Here is an 8,790-nt window from a genome sequence, read left to right as displayed (position 1 = left end):
ATATATGCCCTTCACTCTAACGGAAGACTAAATAGGGACACGTGGCGCAATCTTATCCGTCGATCCGATATTTAATCGGCGGATAAGATTATGACACATGTATGTCCGTTAGTATAAAGGGTATATATGCTCTAGTTTTTGGACGGCAGGGGCACCAATGTCCCAAAAGTATGACGAAGGGTATCTGCATACCATTTACGATAGTTCAGGGGTATATTTGTCCTTTTTCCCAATTTTATATGTTACTCCTTTTGTCTTCAATTTATCTGACGTAGTTTGAACATAGATTAAAAAGACATTTTAAAATTTTGTGTTGATATAAATCATTTCATTAAGTTAAATTCTTATTAAATTAATTTTTTTTTGAAATTAATTAAATAAAATATGTCATATAAATTGAGTAATATTTTCTTTGCTATTATTGTTGTTATGAGATTTTTGACTTGTATTTTGGGATAATTTGACAATCTTCCATGTGGACTCTGCCCCGTAATGATGTTAGTATTATTGAAAAGTTGAAACTTTTACACATTTTACAATGATTTGGTTTTTGAATAAAGTTTGGTGGCTTTGTTATTTACGCGTTTAGATGAAATAAACATCATTACCCATGAAAAAGATTTACTCTACTTTTATTTATTTAATTTGGAGCTTGGAAGTTGCGTGAAATATGAGATAGGTAGACTTTGTGTTACATGTGAAATCCACCTTCATAGTTTTCATCAATAAGACAAATTTCAAGATTCTCCATGTTATGTTACTTTTGACAATTCATCTCTTATCCACTCACACAAAATGTGAATGAAAACACTAGATAATTCATTTTTAGGTGAAGTGAAAATAATATTAGTATAATAAAAGAACTGGGTCAATAGATCGTAGCTTTATGTAGAGCCAATCTTGTACTGATTTAAATTCAATATACTTTTCATATTGCGATGTCAAATTCAGAAATTTATTTGGAGCTGTTATTTGTTTGGCCTAGTTGTCGAATTCAGTTTATGTTGATGAGTACTTTTTATTAAAAACGTTTTTTTGGACAAAAATATATTTTGTAGAATAGTTTGTATTTCAGTAAATCATTTAAGAGGTCATTTCCTTGTTTTTTTTTATTTAAAAAAAATTGTATTTGATTAAATCATTTAAGGCGTAATTTAATTTGTTAGTAATATATACTTGCCAATATATATAAAATATGCTTTTATGTATCAAATTATTAAAAAGAAAAATTATTACAAACTTTAATTTGATAAATATAATTTAAAATTACTTATTTTTGAGGGAAACTACTTTTTCTCCTTAAAAGCTACTCCATCGATTAAAAAAAGAACGATTCAGTTTGACTTGACAAGAAGTTTAAGAATATAAATAAGACTTTTGTGGTTATCCATTAAAGTTATGTCACAAATAACAAAAATATTTTTTAATCTTGTGACTTAAACATGTCACGTGGAAAGTTGAAGTTAAAATGTTGTCATGAAAATGGATCATTCCTTTTTAAAATGACTAAAAAAAGCAGGTCATTATTTTTTAAAAACGGAGAGAATAAAAAAATAGATATTATTCTAAAATACTTATTTCTTCATTAAAAACTTGATCAAACACCTTTATTGAAAATAAGTGTAAGCATTTTTACTTTAAAGAAAAATTACACACTTTTGACCTTTCATAAGCTTGGTAATCAAGCTACTACTTTTCTTGATAGTTTTGGTTTTGCTTAATAAACACAAAATTAGCGTTTTACGCCGCAAAAGAAGGAGAATAGATAATGATAATTTAAAAAGATTTTACATAGAGAAATCCTTGTATATATTATAAATAAACTACGAGTATAAGGTCAAATTAAAGAATTACTCCTTCCGTCCCATTTTATGTGGCACCATTTTCTTTTTGGTCAGTCCCAAAAATAATGTCACATTTCCTTATATGGTAAGTATTTAAAAGTATAATTCCTTTTTTACCCTTATTGGTCCCACTTAATCTTAAAATAATACTCCAATACATTTATGAGGAGAGAGAAAAGTGAGTCTACTTTTTAAAGGGCAATTTGGTAAACAATCAAAATCTTCATTTATTTCTTAAACTCCGTACCCAGTCAAATATTGCCACATAAAATGAGACGGAGGGAGTAATAAATATATTCTCATGGGAATTGAGAGTTATATTTATATGATGAATATGACAACTCATCATCTAGACATAAAGAGATATAATTTCAAACAATTGTTACCTACTCGATCAACCTACTAATAATAATACAAGTCTAGTCTTTCTCAACTATAAAATTTATATATATTTCAAACAAAATTTAATGACATTATTGAAAAACTTCTTAAAGATGAAATGAATTCAAGATAGAAACTTTTTATCTGAAGAAAAGTATTTAACAAAAAAGTTTTTCTCGGCCAAACCCTAGCTAATAAAATAACTGCCTAATGATTTAATTTAGTTGTGCAGTAAATCTTGAAATGATTACTGGTTTAAGATTTAATATATAATTAATTAAAATTATTAGTCAGTTACTTTAACTAACTAGGGTTTGACCCAGCAGTTAAATACTTTTCTTTAATCACAAATTAACACACTTATATTTAGTTCTCCACTTCTCTTTAATCTTCTATTTTCCATTTCAAATTCCTTGATAATTTTTATTATTATTGCTTAATACAATTGTTTTCTACGACAAAAAATGTAGTCAATAGATCAACGTAACGACGATATATACATGTATTTACCATATTATTATGTTTAATATACAACAACTAAAACGTGAAACTCAAAATTTCGTTCATTTTTCCTGTTGGATTGGATAAATTAATTTCGCATACAAGATATTATACTTAACTAATATCCTTACTATTATTGGGTTTAATTAATTAAGGCGTGGTTTTGTTGACTTAAATAGTGTTGCAGTCACTATCGTTTGTTGCTTATGAGCTACACAATGAAATAAAATATATGAGTAGTCAATTAATTTCTTAATCAAGATTGTTAAAGGCGTATTAATTTATTGGTAAATTTTCCATTGTTCTAATATTTTTGTTCAAGATGGGAGTTATACCATAATGTATGGTGAGTTTGGATTGAATACAAGTTCAACGTTTAAGAAATAATGAAATGCAGGTGGACTTTTTGTTTTTTTGGAATCAAATTTGGTACAAAGTCGTCCCAGATTATTTAGGTCATGTGTCACGACTTATTCATATGTCGATAAATATTTGCAACCTTCTTGTTTTAGAAACTTGTTGCTATATCCTTAGTTTACGTTTAATTAAAAAATAATAATAAACGATCTATATCGGCCAAATCGATACAAATATGAATTATACACGTAACAAGTATTTGTGGTTACAAAATTATACTCCAAAAAAATATATATTCTCTTTTCTCTTGATACAATAGAAATGTTGTTAAGAATGACAAAAGTCTCATATTGATGATTAATGAGATGGATGGACTTCTTATAAGACTTGGACAATCTTCATTCTTTTGAGCAGCTTTTGGGGTGTGAGTTAGACCCAAAACATAATTTAACATGGTATTAGAGTAGGGTCCCTTTGAGCTAGCTATAAAACAATAATACAATTTTAGGAGAATCTACCAGATGTGTGCAATTTTAGTTAAGATTCTTGGAGGCTACTCCATCCTAAACGCTAGTTCATGCATCAAGAAAGTCCAAATCATCTTAGTTTGAGAAATACACTATTAATCTTGAAGCTACTCCATCCTAAACCCTAGTTCATGCATCAAGGAAGTCCAAATCATCTTAATTTGAGAAATACACTATTAATCTCTATTGGGGGGGAGGAACAAGATCGTGTCCATATTATTTTATCAATAAAATTATATATCTTTATATTTTATTTGTGATTATATATAGTTATTTTCTATAATATTAAAATTTGTCACAAACAACCGTAGTAACATTAAGACGTTATAGAACAATAAAAATTCTTCAAGAATGTGTTAGATTGCAGAAGAGGTGTCATTTGACACGAAACTGGTGAGCTTTAGGCATTGAAGATTGGCCCTCACCTGCCTTAAACCCGCAAAGATTTAAAAAAAAAGCAATAAATCCTTCCCACCAGCATAGATTCAAACCCTCCCCTCATATATGCATTAAAATATGTTATGCTCCACAATCGTACCGTCTCGTTGTCATCCTTAGTGTTATTAAAAATATATGGCTGACAATAATAGACTATAAGTTCACTCTTTTAAATGATGATTCGTACCTCTATGATCTACTATTATTAATCTATAATGAATAATGATCCACGTACCTCTAGCGTGGTCGCTTAAAGAACACAAAATAACCAAGGATTTCAACAAATATGAGGTCCATATACTCCTATAAATCATCAATTAATTGGAGTGCTAAGTGTATATACATATATATTAATGAACGCTGATCAAATGATAATTGTTTTTGTTAAAACACATATAACATATATTTACTGATTTGATAATTGATATAATCAAACCTCATATGCTAAGTTTTCTTTTACCTGCAATAGAATGGGCAGAAATAAGTGGCCGGGTCAAACATAAGATAATAACGTGTATGAAAATTTAAGTTTTCAAAAAAGGACAAATAGATAATCTAAAATACAAACATAGTGATCGATTTTAGAAAATTACATAAATTATCTCAAACAAAGTATTACTTACTCGTATTATGCTTTTACTTTGACTAAGAGCGCAAGTAATAGGGGGTGGGGTGCATTAAAAACAATGGCGGCAAATGTATTGTATGGCAAAGTCGATGCTGACATATTCCTAACTCGAAAACTAGAAGCCCCATATTATTTTAGACAAATAAAAGAAAGGCCTCGCAAGTCACAAGTATATTATTATTATCTCTAATGTCTAATTTGTAAACGAAATGTGACATGACATTTAATTTATCCAAACTCACATGCCAAATGAACAGTATTTCAATTCTAGGCATGAAAATGCATCAATCTTCAATTGTATCGTAGCTACTTAACGATTCAAAATTTTAATTTTATGGATTCAAGAGTCGAATTTCAATTATTGAGCCAATAATCTTGTTCGAGTTATGAGTTCATAATTCAATATTTTCAACATTTTTAATATTTTAGACAGAGATAAATTCAAATGTAGGCTAAAAGTTAGGGGTTCATATGAATTCATATATATACTATTGGCCATTGGGTACACCCTTGTACTATACAATTGAGTCCCTCATTGATCACAAAGATAGATAAAGTTCGGCTTGAAATGTGTGAGGTTTCAGAAGGAATACCAATTGTGATAAAATATGCCCTAACAAGAAAAAAAGAAGCCTAGAGGAATGGTGACTTGAATCTTGAAATTAATTTGTAATCGATGGCGATTGATGTTAATCAATAAGTCTCTCATTATTAATAGCAATCTATATTGATAATAATTCGTCTAAAGTTTTAGTGGACTGATCTCTCTCACCTAACAGACTAATTGTTTTAGTTGAGTTCTCATGTTTAATCTATAACCAGATCTAGGCAGATCCACGTGTATAAATAGAGTTGCACGTGCACTTATTAACTTTGAAAAAAATCATGTATATAATATAAGTGTATATCTATATTGAGTTAGCAGAAACTAAATATAATAATAGTGCCCCCATAGAAAGCATATAATGAAATCATATTGTATTGAAATGGATAATTTGGATTACATGTACAAATATAAGAGTTCATTGTTATAGTTACTCCAAACTACTTCAATGTTAACGTTGTTGTCTTCTGGATTCCAAAAACGAGCGGCTTTTCGTTTGCTCCTAACTGTGGCTAACACATCATACTTAGCTTGTTGCAGATTGTAACCTTTTGTTGTTCAAAATCTACATTCACCTGCAATTTGACATATAATTAAGGTTATTCATACAAGTTTCCGACTGATAAATTGATTTCGTACCCAATTCCATATGATAATGAGTGCATATATTTTTTGTCAAAAGCTCGAACGATAAAACAGTAAGTATTGGATTAAGAATAGGGAAACTTACGTGAATGTACCCTTTACCAACATGGTTAAAGTATACACTACTTATACACTTTGGTTGTATATGATGTATATATATGTATAATGTACGTATAAGAAATACATTATTATGTATAAACTAGATGATTCAAAGATACTGATAGCTTGAACATAAGTGAGTTTTATATTACTGACTATAAACAAAATGTAGTGATTTAGGCCAGATCAGGACATATAGATCATATTATGTATGCCCGTTTTCCTAGGCCCTAAGCTTGTTGGGCCTAAGTTGCTTAAATCTACTGACACAAAAACATATTTGTTGACTTGGGCATTATCCTCTTGGTCCTTAACATATTTGGGGAGGCTCAATGTATAGACTTAAAAAATACACAACTTAGACCTCTACAAATTACTAACTCAATACAAGAACCAAAAAACAAGACATCTGATGACACTTTAAGATCATTAAAAGTTTATTTCATCAAATTTTGTCCCAATACACATGCTATAGTACATAATTTTACCTTTGATATGGGAAAGAGCATTGTTGATTTTTCTCTCACAACCATAAGAGTATAGAGGAACCATCATTTCCACATACTGAGACTCTACATTAATATTTCTGCCTGCTGGAACTATCTGCATGTTCGCCATATATCCCCAAATTCAACACAATAACTATAGTTCTTATCTTATTTGTGTTATATAATACAGTATGTGTCAACTTAGGTTGAGTATGATGAGTTACGTTATTATATATAATTATATATATATAGTGATAATTAGCATTTAGAGGATTATGACATTGATGACGATCTAAAATCAAAAGCAGCAGACAAACATACAAAAAATGATTCTTTCTAAAAAGTTAGATGAAAAATTAAAGAGCTAGCTAGCACCCCTTTTTTACTTTTCGCTTTTAGATTCTTAATTCATCTATTTTTATAGTACAAATTAATTAACCCTACTGCTGGTGAAAGTCATTAATTTTATAGTATTGTATGGTTCACTGAATAGAGGAAATTTTATTTAAGTTTTTTAAAAAGGAGACGTGGAATTATGACTAGGACTTTTTGTTTTTTGGAATCAAATTTGGTACAAAGTCGTCTCAGATTAATTAGGTCATGTGTCGCGACTTATTCATATGCGATAGATAATTTTAACCTTCTTGTTTAAGAAACTTGTTGCTACGTCCTTAGTTTTCGTTTAATTGAAAAAAAGTAAACGATCAATATCAGCCAAATGGATACAAATATGAATAATACACGTACGCAAGTATTTGTGGTTATGAAATTATACTCCTTCAAATTTTTTTTTTATCTTTTCCCTTGATACAATAGAAATGTTGTTAAAGAATGACAAAAGTCCATGGTTCATGAGATGTGTGGACTCCTTATAAGGTTTGGACAATTCTCCTCCCTTTGAGCTAGCTTTTGGGGTGTGAGTTAGGCCCAAAACCTAATTTAACATGGTATCAGTGTCAGATGCTAAGCACTGGGCGTGAGGTGTTAAAGAATGACAAAAGTTGCACATTGATGGTTAATGAGATGGATGGACTCTTTTTAAGGCTTGAACAATTTTCCTCCCTTTGAGTTAACTTTTGGAGTGTGAGTTAGGCCCAAGACCTAATCATTAAGCGTTGGGTGTGAGGTGTTAAGGAATGACAAAAGTCCAACATTGATGGTTAATTATGAGATAGGTGGACTCTTTATAAGGCTTGTGAAATCCTCCTCCCATTGAGCTAGCTTTTGGGGTGTGAGTTAGGCCCAAGACCTACTTTAGCAAATGTTTGTAGAATCAAAATTTTAGGAGACTCAACTAGATGTGTTCAATTTCAGTTAAAATTTTTAGAGGCTACTCCATTCTAAACCCTAAATTCATGCATATATAAAGGGTGATATATTCTTTTGAAGAGACATCTGTTTGAAGAGGCATCTCAAGTTTCCCATAACTCTTGGATTATTCAAAAAGAGATCTAGGAAGTCCAAATCATCTTAATTTCAGAAATACGCTACTAATCTCTCTTAGGGGAGGAACAAGATCGTATCCATATTATTTTATCAATAAAATTATGATATAATCATATTTTATTTGTGATTACAATTATTTTTTATATTATTAAAATTTGTCACAAACAACCGTAGTAACATTACGACGTTAAAGAACAATAAAAATTATTCAAGAATGTGATAGATTGCAGAAGAGGTGTCATTTGACACGAAACAGTGAGCTTTAGGCATTGAAGATTGGCCCTCGCCTGCCTTAAAACCTGCAAAGATTTAAAAAGAAGAAGCAATAAATCCGTCCCACCAGCATAGATTCAAACCCGCCCCACATATATGCATTTAAATGTGTTCTGCTCCACAATCGCATCGTCTCATTGTCATCCTTAGTGTTATTAAAAATATATGGCTGACAATAGACTATAAATACGCTCTTTTAAATCATGATTCGTACCTCTATGATCTACTATTATTGATCTATAATGAATAATGATCTACGTACCTCTAGCGTGGTCGTCTAAAGAGCACAAAATAACCAAGGATCTCAACATATATGTGGTCCATATAGAGATATACTCCTATAAATCATCAATTAATTGGAGTATTAAGTATATATATATATATATTAATGTAACGTGATCAAATGATAATTGTTTTTGTTTAAACACATATTATATATTTATTGATTTGATATAATCAGTCTCATACTAAGTGTCACACCCCTTTTTGCGTAGGCAGCGGAAAGGGTTTTTCCAATTTAAGTGACGTTATTGATTTAGAGATTATTTTATTTTCGTTT

Source organism: Solanum stenotomum, chromosome 3, assembly GCF_019186545.1.
Source record: "Solanum stenotomum isolate F172 chromosome 3, ASM1918654v1, whole genome shotgun sequence".
NCBI lineage: Eukaryota > Viridiplantae > Streptophyta > Magnoliopsida > Solanales > Solanaceae > Solanum > Solanum stenotomum.
The sequence above is the reverse complement of the archived record's forward strand: the minus strand, read 5'-3'. Positions refer to the sequence as shown.